General features: G+C 51.2%; 1 protein-coding gene across 11 annotated transcripts in view; it reads left to right on the top strand.

Moving 5' to 3' along the window:
- The first annotated feature begins 6,323 nt into the window (after positions 1 to 6,323).
- EPB41L1 (erythrocyte membrane protein band 4.1 like 1) overlaps positions 6,324 to 14,580 on the top strand; it is a 118,185-nt gene continuing 109,928 nt past the window's right edge. For 3 of the 11 annotated variants that reach the window (XM_070420228.1, XM_070420233.1, XM_070420232.1), the window contains exon 1: positions 6,327 to 6,434. The gene's annotated coding sequence lies outside the window, so the exon portion shown is untranslated. Of the gene's footprint in view, positions 6,435 to 7,498; positions 7,558 to 14,580 lie in introns of those variants that run through there. The other 8 variants (XM_070420235.1, XM_070420236.1, XM_070420237.1 and 5 more) reach the window with 6 other exon arrangements.

A 14,580-nucleotide genomic window follows, 5' to 3' on the forward strand; every position in this document is an offset into this window, starting at 1 on the left:
TTTATAATGCAAATCCCTGATGAAATGCTTATACATTTTTCATGAGATAGTCATCTTTAATCCTTACAACAGTTCTATGAGGTAGGTGCTACTAAAATCAGTAAGTTATGCTAAATTATGCTATGATAACAAACAGCCCCCAACTCTAGGTGGCTTACAACAACAAAGTTTTCTCCCTCGTAATACACACCAATCACTGTGGGGCAGTGGTGGATTGGCTGCTGCTCTGTTCTCTGTGTCTTTTCACTCCAGGATCCAGGCTGAAGGCATAGCTCCTGTCCAGTACCTGCCATTCCACTAGCCGAGATTAAAGAATATGATTTTAGACGGAAACATACAATGGTACTACAAGTATCTGCTTAGACCTGGTATATACAGGGTGTCCCCCAAAATGTATGCACACTTTAACAGCTGATAGCTCGATTGACGTTTCTTTCTTTTCTGATTTAACACATTAGAATGAATAATGGGTTAAAAGTGTGTATACATTTTTTGGGCGGACACCCTGTATATATCTCTCTGGTCCAAATTTCATTGGCCTATATAAGTCATGTGGTTAAGTCTGACACTGGGCTGGGGAAGTGAACTCCTTCCTCCGGAGGGTATGCAGGTCACATGGCAACAGGCTAAAATGTACACTCTTACTGGGAAGGGGGAGAGCAAATAATGGGGAATAATAACATCTCTACCAGAGGGGTTAAGTAACTTGCCCAAGGTCAAACAGCTGAGAGGGAACAGAGCCAGGATTCAAACTCAGTCTTTCTCCAGAGTCATAGTGTACTCTATGGCTCCCTTTTGCCTGCTAAATAGAGTCCAAATATATTTAAGCTTTAGGGCAAGTACATTCCTGTAGCCTAGAGTGCCCCTCTACTGCCTCTTCATGCTCAACTTACTCTGTAAGACTCCACTCCTTTGGGAGTGTCTCTCTTTGAAATTAATCACCATGTGCTTCCATCACTCTTTGTAAGTATATATCACTTTGTACTCACTGTCTTATTCCCTCTGAAGGGTGAGGATGCACTCTTATATGCCATATGTCCCCTCTGCCCCCAAGGCCTTACACAGTGTTCCCTAAATGTTTGCAGAATTTTGGGATGAGATGAGTAGGGGGCCACGAGGTGCAATTGGCCTGTGTGCCTGAGGATGAGGACACTTGGCCTACTTTTCCACTCCTCTAAACTAAGCTTAGCACCTGTGCTCCCGAGCCTGGTAGGTCAGCTCCCTGTGACTCACTCTGTAAGCCTTTCGCCCCATCACCTCAAGGCGGTGGACTGGAGTGTGTGTGCTGGTAGCGATGGGGGAGGAGGTAGGAGTTAACTTTTGTCTTTCAGAAATCCTTTCTTTATTCTGTCCTAAGAAAAGGACAAGTAAAAGTCCTTCTCTTAAGGAGGCTGGGCATTAGACTGGGACTGGGGAGGCCCTGGCCGGTGCAGGAGAAGCAGGAAAGCACCGCTGGGACTTAGGAGAGCAGCAGAGAACCGGAAACAGCGTTGGACTGCACATTGGAAGACTTTACTAATGTGTCCAGGTGATTTGCTTTATCCTTTCCGAGCTTTAGTTTCCCAGCTATAAATTGGATACCATACCAGTCTTGCCCTCCTCCCTAAGTTATTGCAAATATACCTAGTAAAATGCTGGAAGCCTTGGGGAATGCAGCTTTGAAAGCACATAGATTTGTATTGGAAGCCCCCTCATAAGCTTTGTGACTGTGGGAAAATTGTGCATCTCCATGAGCCAGTGTCCTAGTCTAGAAAACGGGATTATAATTATAGCTACTTCCCGGGGTGAGAAAAGTATGTAAGTAAAGTGCTTAGCATATAGTGCTCAATAATATTGGCTATTTTCATATGAGATGATGGTACTTATTATTTAAGGAAAGGGCAACACCAGTTGTCATTTGTGAACATTAAAAGGAGGGAAGAAAGAGTCTAACTTTCCTAGAACTGGTTGCTTCCTTTAGTCAAGTATGGGGTGTGGTTCAGAGGAATGAGGAAGCAGTTCACGAGGTGACAGCACACAGAACACTTTGTCCTCACAGAACTTGGAGGAGGGGTGGAAAGGCTAGCTGACCCTCCCAAAAAATCAGAGGTCCTTGGGCCCTATCCCCACCCCTACAGATGCAGTCCATTGACTCCTCTTGTCCCCTCCTGCCAATCTAGTCACCAAGTCCAAAGGAGGTGGCCTTGGTGATAATAATAATAGTAATGAGACCAATGATATTATTACTTTGAAGCTATTAAAGTCTGTCTAGCACATTATCCCAGTTATCCTTCATAATTTCTCCCCCACAAGCAGAATCCAGAGTTAGAAGAGACTTGGAGATTATTTTGCATTTCACAGATGGGGAAACTGAAATCTGCAAAAAGGAAGGGATTTATCTGAAACCATACAATAAGCTAATGGCAGAAGCAGGGCTGGAACTTGTAGCTCCTGGCTCCCAGTCCAGATGCAGTGCTCCTGTTGTCACATTCCTGTCCTTGGTTTTCTATTCCCGCTGCCACCTAGCCTTTTATCTGCTGGACCACTGCAGTGGTCCCTAACTGGTCCATCCTGCCTCTGCTCCCTCTACATCAGTTTGTTCTATACACATAGCCAGATAATTGTCTGGAAGCACAGCCTTAATCTTGTGTTTCCCCTCCTAATAGAACTTTCCCGTTTTTCAACTCAAAAGGTCATCTGGTTCCTGGTAGGGCCTCCAAATGAGACCAATATTTCTTTAAATACATCTATTGGCAGGGAACTCATCACTCCCAAGGTGGACCATTCCATTCCCGGACAGCTTTGACTGTTAGAGTTCTTCCTTTCTTTCTTTCTTTCTTTCTTTCTTTCTTTCTTTCTTTCTTTCTTTCTTTCTTTCTTTCTCTTCCCCTCTTCTTATTGATTTGAGAGAGAGAAAGAAACATTGATTGGTTGACTCCTGACCAAGGACCAAATCTACAACCTGGGCATGTGCCCTGACCAGGAATCGAACCAGGGACCTTTTGGTGCATGGGATAGTCCTCAACCAACTAAGCCACACTGGCCAGGGCTAGAGTTCTTTATTATCCTTCTGGATGTCCACCCACTGGAGCAGAGTGGAATTCTTTCACATCCATTTGTGAGCTAGCAAAAAATGGACTAGACATTTGTAGTCAATATTAATTATGGGCCAGATCCTGGGTGAACTATGTGCTGAGGAAAACAGAGCATAGCTTAGGGAGTTGCAGATTTTTTTTTGTTTTATTAGACCTAAATAATAACAAACAAATCACATCTTCTGTATGACAGCCCTTCAGATTTTTGGAGACACACAAGCTCTATTTGTCTTTTGTTTCCCTGTGTATAATCGCGCCCAGCATACAGGGCCTGGTATGCAGCCTGGGGTTAAACTACGGCATGATGGCCACATGAGGCTGGAGTGACATGAGCAGGGCTCGGTTGCAGCCCTCCCTGCTCTGCTGAGCACTTTTATCAGTGGTTTTAGAGGAAGGCATGAAACACTCATCAAACCTACAGCTGTCATGAAGTTGGGATGGACAGCAAACCCTCCGGAAACCAAAATTCATTTCCAAAAGATCTCAGCAGCCTTGGGGTTGAGCTGGAACTAACAAGATAAAGTGCTACACCGAATAAATGTAAACTCCTTGAGCTTTCCCTTCTTCAAGCCGTTTACATCATTCACCACAACATGGCATCTGGGTCCTCAGCATTCTGGACTCTAGACTCTCCAGTGCGACAGTGTGCCCCTCTGAATGTGGAGCCCAGAGCTGAAGCCTGTGGTCCAGCTGTATCAGCCCAGGGCAGCACAGAGGCTCTAGTGAGGCTAACTGTAGAGGTCTAACCCCTGTTTTCTGTTGATACAGCATATCATGTTCACTTTTTTCCTCTTCCTTCCTTTTTTTTCCTTTCCTCTTTCCCTCCCTCCCTTGCTTCTTCTTCTTTTCTTTTTTTTTTCCAAGCCACATTGCATTGTTGAGCTTGAGGTTAACTCAAACCTTTGTTATTTTCCCTGAAACTGCTCTTAATCTAGATTCTGTCATTTATTTTGGCCACTTGATCAATTAGAACTGCGTTGTCCAATATGGCAGGTACGAGCTCCATGTAGCAATTTACATTTAAAATCCTTAAAATGAAATAGATTATAATTTTAGCTTCTCAGTTATACTAGCCACATTCCAAGTGCTCAACAGCCACAGGTGGCTTGTGGCTACTAGATCTGATAATGCAGATTCGGGACACTTTCCAGGATCACAGAAAGTTCTCCCGGACTGCTGTAGCTTGGACCAAAGGGTGGGAGTTTACATTTATTCAGTGTAGCACTTTATCTTGTTAGTTCCAGCTCAACCCCAAGGCTGCTGAGATCTTTTGGAAATGAATTTTGGTTTCCGGAGGGTTTGCTGTCCATCCCAACTTCATGACAGCTGTAGGTTTGATGAGTGTTTCATGCCTTCCTCTAAAACCACTGATAAAAGTGCTCAGCAGAGCAGGGAGGGCTGCAACCGAGCCCTGCTCATGTCACTCCAGCCTCATGTGGCCATCATGCCGTAGTTTAACCCTAGGCTGCATACCAGGCCCCGTGTGCTGGGCGGGATTACACACAGGGAGACAGAAGACAACAAGTAGACTCCTGCTGGGGTGGGTGTTCTAGTCATTCAAATGTTTGCCTCGAATTCAGGGCTGCTTCTGTCTGGCCTGCAGTAGTTAAATGTGCAGGCTTGGGCATCAGCTTCCTGGGTTTGGATCTTGGCTTTGCCACTTGACAAGCTATGTAACGTCTTCAAGGTTGAGTTTCCTGATGTATGCAGTGGGGATAAGAATAACCTCTTCCCCACAGAGTTATCGTGGGATTAAATGAGTCAGTGCAAGTAAAGCTCTTACAACAGTGCCTGAAATATAGTAAGTGCTCCAAACACATTAGTTTTGATAGTAATTATATCCCCTAACCCCCACCAAGCCTCGCTCAGTGCTGCTTTGGGGCTTCAGCTCCCTCGGTTCTGCCCTCTCTTAGTTTGCAGAAGCCCCTCCTTGATTTATGTGACCGGCTGCTCACTTGGCACTTAGTCCCTATACCGGAGGGAGGAGCACAGTCAACGCCGGTCATGGTTGGACTTTATATGGGCTCTGCGCTGCCTGGTGGAGGCCCGGGACAAGCTTCTCATCTGGAAAGTGGGGATGATCACAGCTGCCACAGGGGACCCCGGTGAGGACTGAGTGAGACAAAGCAGTTGAGAGTTTCGGAGCTTAGTAAGCCTGTGCTTACCTCCTGACTTCCAGTAAAACCCAGGAAAGTTCATGACACTGCTTCCCCCTCCGCTCTGTGCTTTATTTATTGTCCAACAAAGGAGGCCAGGCTCCTTATTCCCCACATTTCTGGAGGGCCCTGGACTTCCCAGGAACTTTGGCGCAGGAATTCTCTCCGTTTCTTCACCTACAGAATGGGGGCCCCTAATGGGTGCCCCCCCTCCCTGCTGCTCGCTTGAGCTTGCTGGACTTAGGCTAGTTCCTCCTCCCCGAAGGAGCGCTGGTAAGGGCTGTGGTGGTTATTTAGAAAAGCTCTTCGCTTCGGGCGTGCCAGCGCCTGTGGAGGGTGGGCGTCGGGGTCCAGGAGCCACGGACCAGCGCCTCGAGAGCCCCCAGAGAGTCCAGAGGTATTGCCACCTGAGGGGGGGCTGGAATGCGTGGCGTGGTTTTCTGCGAGCTCCGGCCACGGGAACAATGGGAGGGCGGCGGGGAGGCTGGTGGGCGTCGGCCAGGTCCAGGCTGGAGGTGGAGGAGGCCGGCGAGCCCGGCGCCGGGCCTCGGGGTTAGCCCGGGGCACCGGGCCGTGAGCCGAGAGCTGCGAGGCCTCCTCGCCAGGGAAAACCGAGGTCGGCGCTGGCGGGGCCCGGGAGGAGGCAGGGGCGGGGCCCGAGCCCACCCGGCTGGGACCGGGAGGGCGACGAGGCCCGGGCTGGGGTCTCCACTTCCTCTCCCCGCCGCTCGCCCCCGGCCTCCGAGTTCCGCGGCGGCTCAGGTAGGCGCCGGGCGCGGGGCCCACGTGGGGAACCGGGCGGGCGGCGGGCCACGAGGGCCACGCGGGCTCGCGGGGCTCAGCCCCTTCCCCCTCCCTCCTGGGGCGGCGCGGCTCCTCCCGACGCGCAGCGGCGGCGGCGGCTCGGGCGCTCCCTCGGCGGCTCGCCTCTCGCTGCCGCTGCTCCTCGCTCGCCCGCCAGCCCGTGGCTGCTTGGGCGGCCGGGATCGCCGCCGCCTCCTCCGGGGAGCCGGCCGGGGCAGGGCGCAGCGGGGAGACGGGTGTGGGGGGCGGGCAGGGAGAGGGGCTGAGCGCCGTGGGAGGGGGAGAGGGAGCGAGCGAGCGAGCGGGCGGGCATTTCTGCGCAGCTCGGGCGCCTCGGAGCCTGGCCGCGGGACACGGATCGAGGACCGGTAGCGCCCGGAAGCCGCGCCGCCGCCGCCAGGTTAGCGGTCCCCGCTGTCCTCCTCCAGCTCGTGTGTGTGTGTGTGTGTGTGTGCGCGCGCGTGTGCGTGCGTGTGTGTGTGTGTGTGTGTGTTGGAGGGGATCACGGAGGGCTCCGGGCACTGGAGGGCGGGCTCCGGGTTCTGGACACCCCCGGGCAGGGGGCGGGCGCCCGAGGCAGAAGCCCGGCTTCGGTTCGTTCGACTAGATTCTGGCTCCGGTACGTGTGTTGGGCTCCACGTCGCCGGGTGTGTGTTGGGTGTGAGCGCGCGCGTGTGTCCGTGGGTCAGTGCAAGTGGATGCTCGGCGTGCGCGCGCGCGCGCCTCTGTGTGTGCGCCCCTGGGCTGGGTGCGGGTGTGTGCGTGCGTGTGTCTGAGTGTGTCTGTGAGAGGGTGTGTCCGAATGTGAAGCTGAGCGTGTAGACATCTGGATGAGGGTGTGTGCCGGGGGCTTTGCTAGTGGCGGGAGCCTGTGGCGTGTGCGTGTGTGTCGCCGTGTGAGCGCCAGTGTGATCCCCGGGTGTGCGCGTGCGAGGGCGGGTGTGCGCCGCGTAGCCCCGCGCAGCCCCCGTGTGCGTGTGCGCGGCTTTGTCTCCGCACCGCCAGGAGGAAGGGGTGGGGGCGGCGGCCCAGGCGCTGCGGTCGCCGGGAGCCGGGCACCTGGCGGGGGCAGTGGGCGGCGGCGGCGGCGGGAGCGCCCTCCCCCCGGCGGAGACGCCCGGCTGGCAGGTGGGCGGCCACACCCCGGGGGACGAAGGAGCCGGGCTGACAGCCGAGCCCGCGGACCCGGTTGGGCTGGAGCGGAGGGCGTGCCCTGCCCGAAGCCCGGTGTGGGGTGTGGGTGTGGGTTGGTGGTGGTGGTGGCAGCGACAGCGAGCCCCAGGCTGCTGTCCCAGTCGGTTCAGGAATCCATTTCCTGTCGCGGCGCTGAGACTGTCGTCCAGAGCCAGGCCGGGCCTGGCCGGGTCAACCACACTCCCCCCTACTCCTGCCCCGAGAGAAGAGCCGCATCTTAGGTGCCCTGGAAGGAGGAGGGGAGCCACTCTCTTAAAGGACCAGCGCACCCCCCTCCCCCAGGAATTACCCCTCAGGAGACCTCTCCTTTGAGAAGGGTCTCTGGGTGTGTAAGTACCTTTCCCCATTTATTGATGCAGTGCATGCATTTCTAGGTCTCTAGTCTGTGTGCATGTGTGTGTTCTGTCTATTTCATAGGCATTTGGGTGCTAGGTGTGCTTTACCAGTGAACAGTGAATAATGTATCTCTTGATGTCTATGTGTTTTTATAAATTCTGGTATATTTGTTTTTATGTACATATAGCTGATTGTCTATTAGTGAGACCGTGCATGTAGGTTTTGCAAGAGAAGTGACATTTTGCTGCCAACTGGAAGAGGATAGAAAATTTTGTCCAGAGCCACTCTATTTTAGAAAAACTGGGTGAAAAGGTGGTTTGGAAACCTGGCTGTGTGGGTTTCAGGTGCTGAAACTGAAATGTAGGTAGATTGGGGTAAGACTGGATACAAGGATAGAAACTGAGACTTATAGGAGGAAGTAGTTGTCCTGGAAGAAGTATATTCAAGTGCAAGAATTCTTCTTTCACTTCCAGTTATTTTTCCCTATAACTTCACCTCCCCCTCTGCTGCCTGGTTTGCCAGGATAAAGTGCACAGGATTTGGAGTGTAAAGGGAGGGAGCTGGGAGTGTGAAAGGAAGGAGGGTGGATGGGTGATAGGATTGGAGGCCAACAGCAGATTTCTGCAATTCTTAAAATGTTTCCCTGCCCAAGGCAGCAGAGTATGGGAAAAGCTGAGCTTGCTGTCCCCTTCCCTGAATTCCTTTCCCAGGACAAGAACGGTTTGGAGCTCAGGAGTCCTGGAGTCTGGTCCATGGGTCTCCTTTTGACTTTGGTCAAACCCTTTATGTTCACTCAACTCAGTTTCCCTGGCTGAGAAGCTAGTAGGCTAGATTCTGGGACTTTGAGACCCTTCCCTTTTTCAGAGTGCTAGCGTTTGTCTCATTGTTACCTAGATTTAGGAATCTACTCTTATAGCCCCTAGGGATCTTGGCCATGGTCCCCACACTCCACAACCCCCAGCCCCCATATACTTTAGTCTAGAGCAGTGGTTCTCAGAGTATGGTCACCCCACCACCCGCAGCAAGATCACCTAGGATCTTTTTAGAAATGCAAATTCTTGGGCCTCATGCCAGACCTACTGAATCAATAACTTTTGGGGTGGAGCCCAGCAGTCTGTTTTCACAAACACAGGTGATGGTGGTGTACTCTAGAGCTCAAGAAAAGTTCAGACAGGGAGCCAGAACCTCCTACAGGTTGCAACACCTGGGAAGCCTCCCCTGCTCCCTCCCACACTGCATACCAGAAGTCACCTGCAGCCCTAACCTGGCAGATAGCGGTTCTGGTTTCAAGTCTCAGGTCTTCCTTGCGATCTTGGACAAATCACTCCTTCACTGAATAATGCGATGACTCAATGACTTGGCCCTCTAATCTGGGCCAAGTTCTGAACAAGGGGTTTCCCGCTCTGCTCAGTTTCTCCACTCCTTACCTTAACCTACAGGGCCTGCAGGATGGAGTCCCTATCCACCCTCTGGAAACCGCTAGTCTGGCCTTCTTTCAGTTCACCAAGGCAACAGGAACTCTTTTGCCTGGGGATTTTGCACATGCTGTTCCTCCTGCCTAGCATACTCTTCCCCAGCTTCTTATCTCGGTTAACTCCCATTCTTCAGATTTCAGCTCGAGTCACTTTCTCAGGGGCAGGGGGCTTCACCAATTCCCTAAGTTAAGTCAGTTTTTCCTGTAACACGTTCTTAGAAGTCCCTATATTTCGTACTACTTATGAGAGTTTGTAATTATGCATGAACTTGTTAGTTGTTTGTCTCCCCTCGCTGGATTGCAAATACCATCTGGGCAGGAGCTTGATTATCGGTCTTTGTAGTGCCCCCACTCAGTGCCTGGTGTATGATTGGTGTTCAATAAATTTCTTGAATGAATAACTTTATAAAATGGGAGATGGTACTAAATGATATCCAAGTTTCCTCTCAAACCTTGACATTGTAATATCTAAGCAGGCCTCAGATGGTTTTGAAGTAGATTTATCTTTTTGACCGTGCATCTCCTGGCCATAGATTTGAGCCCCACTGAGCCCAGACCCATGCTGGGTTCTATTTTAGGGGAGACAGGAGAACTTGATTTCTGTGTCCTCCTGGATTAGGATCCTGCAAGAATGAGAAGAGGAAGAGCATGAAATAAGGAATCTAAAGATCAGAGTCCACTCCTTGTTACTGACTGTGGACAAGTCACTTTCCCTTTCTTGCTTGCTTCCTCTTTTTGTAACATGAGGGTATTGGGGTGGACTGTATACCTAGTATTGCTTACGAGCACTGGCTCTAGAGTCATTTGGGCTTTGCTGCCTACTAGTCGGGTGGGCTTGGGCAAGTGACTTCATTCTTCATTTTCTCACCTGTAAAACAGGATCAATGATAGTATCTGTTTCATAGGGTTGTTATGAGAACAAAATGAGGTATGATACATGGAATGCTTTGCACAGTGCTAAGCACATAGTAAACATTTGGTAAATATTAGTGATTATTACTATTATGACTACTCCACAATTCAGTTCAATATTGTTGAATGCCTTTTGCCAACCCAAAGCCTATAGATATAGAAATGAATACAACAATGTTCACAGGCTAGGCATGGGGGCAGACACGTAAAGATGTACAGTGTACAAGGTGCCAGGATGTAGCTGTTCATGGAGGAAAAGGCTTCATGGAGGAGAGAGATGGTGCTTGGGGCTGGATTTTATCTTCCAGGTAGTTGGAGCAGCATGTGCAAAGGCACTATGGCTTGTTAGGGTAGCTCCAAATAGTTCCATGTGGCTGGAGCAGAAGGTGGGGAATGGTAGGGATGGGTGGGCTGCATGGCTGGAGGTGAGACCTGAGAGGAAGGGTGGGGCCAGATCTGGCACAGGCTGAAATCTTGACCTATAAGTGGTGGGAAACAAGGGAAGAGGATAAAGCTAGCCAGGAAGGATCAGATTTGCATTTCAAAAACACAACTCTCTAGGTGGTATTAGAGGGTGGAGTGAGGGTGGGGGGGCTGTTGACTAAGAGACTGGGCTCTAAAGGTGCTTATTTACATGATGGAAGGGCCCAATGGGGTGGATAGAGATCTAGAACATAGAAGAAGCATAGTTGAAGGACATCAGGCCAGCCTGGGCCAGGGAGGTGGAGATGAGATGAGAATGGCTTCTCACTGGCCCATAGGCCTCCATTAACCTCCAAGGTTAATGAGTGGGAATCTGAAAATTGGAATTTGCGTCCCAAGTCTGCTACTCAATGGACTCAGTGTATTAATTTCCTAGGGCTGCTTAAGTAAGTACCAGAGTCTGAGTGGCTTAAAAAGTAGGGATTTATTCTTTCACAGTTCGGGAGCTACACGTCAGAAATCAAGATGTCGGCAAGGTTGGTTCCTTCTGAAGGCTCTGAGCAGAGAGTCTGTTCCACACCTCTCTCCTAGCTTCTGGTGGTTGCCAGCAATCCGGGATGCTCCTTGGCTTGCAGCAGCATCTGCCTCTCTTGTCACATGGCTTTCTTCCCTTTCTCCCAGAGTGTCTGTGTTATCTCCTCTTCTTAAAAGGACACCAGTCATATTGGATTTAGGACCCACCTTAATCTAGTATGACCTCATTTTATTTAGCTCATTATATCGGCAAAGACTCTGTTTCCAAATAAGGTTACATTTTGAGGTTCTGGATAGACATGAATTTGGGAGGGGGGGGGCACTATTCAACTCAGTACACATAGGAAGATGAAGAGCGCAGGTCTTGGAGTCCCGCAAACCCAGGTCCAAATCCAGACTTTGTAATGGAACAAACATGAGCCTATAAGTATAAATCAGTTATTTGTCTCAACCTCAGTTTCCTCTTCTATGAAATGGGGACTGTAGCACCTGCAATGCCAGGCTGTGGTGGTGAGCCTTGGTCATGAGAACAGATGGGAGCTGGCACACAGTAGACATGCAATACTTACTACTTCCTCTCAGCTCCCCCTTCTCTGCACTTAGTAGCTGGGACAAGTCACTTCGACATTGCTTCATGTCCCTCATCTGCCAAATGTGAATAATTACCATCCATCTCCACCTCTCTCACTAGAGTGTGATTCCCGGGGGATGATGAGAAAGCTCTTTGTAGAGTGCTTAAGAGTTTGTTGCTGTGATTTTTAATTATAATCATCATCATCATAATAACCCTTGGCCTTTGCCACATCCACTGCCTTCTTAGCAGAGCCCAGCCCAGCCCAGCCCAGCCCACTCTTCTCCTGAAGCAAATCTTCTTTGCCCCTTTGTGCTCAGAGGTATCCTACGAAGCATCGAAGCATCGCTGCTGTTAGAGTTGGGAGAACCTTAGCGATGGTCCTTGCCCTCCATTGTCCTCATTATCCAGGAAAGGGAAACATGCTCTGAGAGAAGCGCCACCTAGAAGGTCACACAGCGGGCCAGTGACAAGTGGAACACTATGTCTGCGGCTCCTGTTTATAGTCTGAGCAATGCTTTCCCCCCAGTTGCAACTTCAGCCTCCGAAGCAGGAGCTCCGGGCAGGTAGAGGCCTGGAGAGGACTCCACACGGCCTGGGGGTGGGGACCCAGAGGGGAAGAGTCCTGCTGAGTTAGGACCAGAATCCCAAGCAAGGGCGTCCCTGAGTCCTGAGTGAGCAGGCAGTGCCTTCACAGGTTGGATGGGTTCTCAGCCTGGGTTTGGCCCTCTCTGTCCGCCGCAGCCAGAGGAGGCCACTAGGGGTGGGCAGTGCAGCTGGGGGAGCCAGAGCTGGAGGTAACCCAAGGCTTCAATGTCCCTATCGACAGCCATGGCAGTGCTCTCAGCAGGCGGTATCCCTCCAAGCCTTGCCTTGGTGAGCCTAGGGAAGGCTCTGGAAAGGAGAGAAGGCTTATCCTGCCTTGGCAGTTTCCCTGACGTAATCCTTTCCCCCAAGCTTGAGGAGCCAGGCCCCTTCTTAACCCCTTGAGGTTCCTTTACTTGCCTTGATTCTCTTAGTTTCTCCCACTCTTTTCTTCTGCCTTCCCCTCCTTCCTCTCGCGCTCTTCTGTCCAGATTAAAGGTCTAAAGATAAAGCCTCCAGACCCAGTTCAGTGGTGGGTTGGGGCTGTTTGGGGCCACCTATGAATTAGAAAGCCTACTCTTCCTTGTCAGGAGCTCACTCTGGTAGCTGATAAACAACTGCTTACATTTATTGGCTTAACATGTGCCAGGCCCGTGCTAAGTGCTTTTCACACCGATGTCTTTTAATCCTTGCACCTACCCAGCGAGGCAGAGAATAGATCCCCATTTTATTAAAGAAGGCTAAGTAACTCACCCAAAGCCTACCCAGTCCTCGGCCAGCAGGGAGCACAGCTGGGATTGAAATCCAGATCCATCTCAAGCCAGTAGATGCTCTTGAGTCTTCCCTATGCTGCCCCAGTTGGGGCCTATGAGAACATTTAGGGGTCCGTAGAGGGATGTGCATTTGCTCAGATTGCTTGGTTCTGAGAGCAGGGTCTCCAATCCAGTTTTCCTGTCTCCCAGGCCTGTGCTGTCATCCCCTCAGAGACTGACACTGAGATGTCAGCCTGGGGCTGGCCAAGGCTCTGAGCCCATCTGGTTCTAGGCAACTGCCCACCTGTGGGAGAGACACGGCATCAGGGGCAGGTGACAGAGCAGGTCTGAAGGCACTTGGATTATTTACTAAATATTGTTTTGTTACTGGCCACCTTAGGTTTCCATAGATTATCTTGAGTCTTCCAGTTAAGTAACCTTATCATCTGCACAGAGTGCTAGTTTTGCCTCAGAAGGGTGCTTGGGAGTTTGGGGGCTTGGCGATCCTTGATCAGGCTCAGTGATGGCTAGAGGGGAGGGAGGCAGAGGCTGGAGCCAGGAGACCCAGGTCCAGGAGGATACTTGTGCTAGAAAGAAAAAGGGAAGGAAGCCAGAGCTGGACAAGGGCCAGAGTGAGACAGTGTGGAGAGAGGAAAGGAGCCTTGAGGCTGGGGTTGATTGGAAACCTCCTCTCATTCCAAGTTCAGCCCAGGAGTCCAGACTCCCTCCCAGACAGGGCCGCTGATCTCAGAATGTCACCTCAGCATCTGGGCAGCTGCAGGTGGGTGGCTGGGCCTCCACCCACTCCTTTCATGGTCAGCTTGAGCAGGTCGCTCACCCAGAAGGGACCTTGATTAGTGAGCAGTGGCTTTACAACTTTCAGCCACAGAGCCCTCTCTTCTCTCTTCATAGGCAATGAAGCAGGAATTTAATATGTGAAACAGCTGAAAGGAGAGTGCTGAGTACCTCCCCCTACCTCGAGGCTTCCCTAGGCAGGGCTCTCCCAAGAGCAGCCGAGAGGAGCTTGCTAAAAACCCCTCTCTTCCGGGACTTGTCCAGAGCTCCAAACTCAGCTGCTCCCTGGGAGGGTGGGATCCATGGTGGGGCCCTGGAGTCAGCCCATTTTAACAGGTTCCCTGCCATTGGGAGACAGAGGATCCTCAGATTGCCCTTGGAGAGCTGATCTCAGATGTTTATGAACTTCTGAAACGACATACAGACCTTTGAGAGTATGCTTTGATCTCGGGATAGGATGAGAGGCACCCTCTGAGCCTTTGAGTCATGACTCATGTAGTTTGGAACCACTGTCTTCAGGGTTGTTTTATAGAGTGGGAGCCTAACGCTGGGGGAAGGGTCACCTGGGAGGTCATGGTAGAGTCAGGCATTGAAGACGGATCTCTCCTACCTCTCAGCACATTGCTGGTTTTAGGTGAGAGTGCTGAGGAACTGTAGATCAGTCCCTGTCCCTGTCTGGGCCCAGGTTTTTCCAGTTGTAAAATGGGGGTTGGACAGGATAAGCTCAAGGTCCCATGTAGCTTTGATCTGTGGTTCTGGGAGCCAGGTCTCCTGTTGCCCAACTCATCTTCTTTGCCCTTCTTCTTGCTGCTTTCCCAGCTTCAACCCCTCCAGTGGGACCACCCCCTCGTTTTAGTGTCTCCCATCTTCAGAGGTTTCATATAGAGCCTGGATTCCAGCCCCTTGAGATCCTCATGTCAAACAACATGCCCAGAGGCTCAGCCTTTTCTCTCTCGCCCCGCCCACTCAC

The sequence above is a fragment of the Myotis yumanensis genome, unplaced genomic scaffold (genome assembly GCF_028538775.1).
Source record: "Myotis yumanensis isolate MYYU_CA2020_CCGP unplaced genomic scaffold, mMyoYum1.0.hap1 SCAF_7, whole genome shotgun sequence".
NCBI lineage: Eukaryota > Metazoa > Chordata > Mammalia > Chiroptera > Vespertilionidae > Myotis > Myotis yumanensis.